Source organism: Phoenix dactylifera, unplaced genomic scaffold, assembly GCF_009389715.1.
Source record: "Phoenix dactylifera cultivar Barhee BC4 unplaced genomic scaffold, palm_55x_up_171113_PBpolish2nd_filt_p 002632F, whole genome shotgun sequence".
NCBI lineage: Eukaryota > Viridiplantae > Streptophyta > Magnoliopsida > Arecales > Arecaceae > Phoenix > Phoenix dactylifera.
The window spans coordinates 26,579-28,955 of NW_024069789.1; the positions used below are offsets into that span (position 1 = coordinate 26,579).

Here is a 2,377-nt window from a genome sequence, read left to right on the forward strand (position 1 = left end):
ACAGAAATCCAACCTAAAGTATATAAAGATAGATCTCACTAGTACAAATAAAAGTTTTGTACTTTAGTTTTATTGTCATCAACAAAAGAAAATAAGGTCTAGGACTTACTTTCACTAATTTTTTATTTTTTTTATAAAATTTAAGTCGAATAGGTTGAGAAAATTATTTTTTCTTCTATTGAATGTCTTCTCCTTAAATAGATTTTTGCTGAGTAGAAAACAAGACAAGATAGAGGATGAGAGAGAGAGAAATAAAACAACACTTACAGAGATTTACCATTACCTTACATATATATCAATCAACCGCACTAGAGAGAGCAGAGTGAGAGAGCATGCATTTTCGCACGATCCAAGATCCTTTTCATCATACTATAATCACCACTACTGTGCTTCTGTGTGTTTCTTTCTTTCTTTTAAACAACAACTCCCAAATAGAATATTTCCTTCCCTCTTGTCCTCTCTCCACCTATAAAGATGGACAACAACCAAAATACTAAACCCAAAAGGAAACAAAGTAAATGAAGTGGATGGTGGCTCATCAACTGACTGCTGAAACATCGCATACTTAATAGAAATCAGAATAGAGATAATGGTGGCGATAGCAGCAGCAATGACATTTCTGATGATAGGCAAGATTGTCGCCGCTGATTTTAGGCCATCAAGAAGATGAATCAAATTTCTTTGCACTGGCATCTGAAACCTTCTAACCCCTAAATGCCGCATACGAATATCGAGCAACAGTTCCAGAATCGAGAGCCTCCTGACTTTCTAACATCACACTATCATAGAAACACAGAATTTTCTCCATGCGCATCAAATACCAACACCAGTTCCTCTTAACAATTCAAAAAAAATAAAAAAAAAACAAAACAAAACAAATGGACCCAAGAGACTACACGGTCGAGAGGTGGTCGCCACTTGACTCCTAGCTGAACTCTCCTCTCCCACACCGTGGCACCCTGCTCATCCTTCCTTCCCACAACCATTCTATCACTCCAGCATCCATTACCCTCCTCTCATCATAATGCTCTCCCCATTTAACCCATCCTCGATGCTCCTCATTGCCGGGTCTGGAGATCCAACCCTCCTCCCCTGCTGCTAAACGCCTGCCTCCCACGTTTCTCAATTCGGCATCTGCTCCCTTCCTCTCCGCTGCTGCCTTCTTTTATGTTCTAACACTGTACGTCTTTCAATAGACATAAATAAAAAGAATCATGCTCTTTGTGCGGACTCTTGTTGACTTTTTTTGCTCATGTCTGTTGAGAGGTGAACTGACCACTGAGTTGCTGCTGCTTCTTTTTTTTGTCATGACATTTTCACCATTCGATGGCATCTTAAAATGAGCTTCATCGCACACAGTATTATAATATTTTTCACAACAATTCACCGTGGCAGCTATATTTCTATCCCATTTGTTTCTCTCTGTTTTACTCAAATTTTTAAATATAAGATAATCCAAAAAATATTTATTTATTTTTTTTAATTTTAAGCGAGAGAAGTCGAGGAGGTGGGGGCCGGGGAATTTGGTGGCGCCATCGGTGGCGAGGAGGGGAAAGGGAAAGGAGGGAGTTGACGGTAGGAAAATGGGTGAAGGTTTTGCTGGACCACTCCCGCCTCCTCTTCTCCTCCTCTCTTCTCGTCTCGACCCAATCCAATCTCCGGCGTTCGTTCTTGGCGTCGCCCTCCAGTTTCTGCCCCACGATCTCCTTTTCTAATTGCTGCTCCACTTTTCCCACCACCGTCCCTTCCCAACTCCCAGACGAAGCCACCAAAGGTACCCTCTGAATCCACCGATCTCTCTCTTGAATAATCTTTTGCTCTGTTCCTCCTAATTTGCAAGCCCTAATTTGCTTCAAAAGAAAACAAATATGCTTACCCTCTTGAGGAGAAAGTACAACTTACCCTCTTGAGGAGAAAGTACAACTTTCTTTACAATTGATTCTGAAAATCATGAATTTCGTTTCATTTTTCGTAGTTATTGTTGTTGTTGTTCCTGCTGCTGTTGTTATTTCTTACTTATGTGCTTTGAAGAAGATCTTGTTTATTTGGATATTGGATTCGTTAAATGCATTTCTTGATTCCAATGAACAGGCACGTCAATTATCCCTCAAACTAAATTAAAAGAAGACTTTTCTATCATAAAGGATTTTCAAAATCATGTTGGAGGTACTGTTAGAAATAATGGTCTTCACTTTTATGAAAGATTAAGGGTGAGCTTTGGCGCAACGGTGAGGTTGCTTCATTGTGACCTGTGTGTCATGCTTTGAAACACAAAAATAGCTTCTCTGCATGCAGATTTAAAGCTCCATATATCCAAACCTCCCCTGATCCCACAATGGCGAGAGCCTCGTGTATTGGAGCGCACCTTTTTGTATTA

At 40.1% G+C, this 2,377-nt stretch overlaps 1 long non-coding RNA gene across 2 annotated transcripts; it reads left to right on the plus strand.

Moving 5' to 3' along the window:
• The first annotated feature begins 868 nt into the window (after nucleotides 1-868).
• LOC120109725 lies at nucleotides 869-2,366 on the plus strand. 2 transcript variants are annotated; one of them, XR_005510515.1, is made up of 3 exons: nucleotides 897-1,266; nucleotides 1,491-1,774; nucleotides 2,092-2,366. It is a non-coding gene; the product is annotated as an uncharacterized LOC120109725 (long non-coding RNA). The 2 variants fall into 2 exon arrangements; XR_005510514.1 differs by lacking the exon at nucleotides 2,092-2,366 and having other exon boundaries at nucleotides 869-1,266; nucleotides 1,491-1,773.
• Nucleotides 2,367-2,377: the final 11 nt, after the last annotated feature.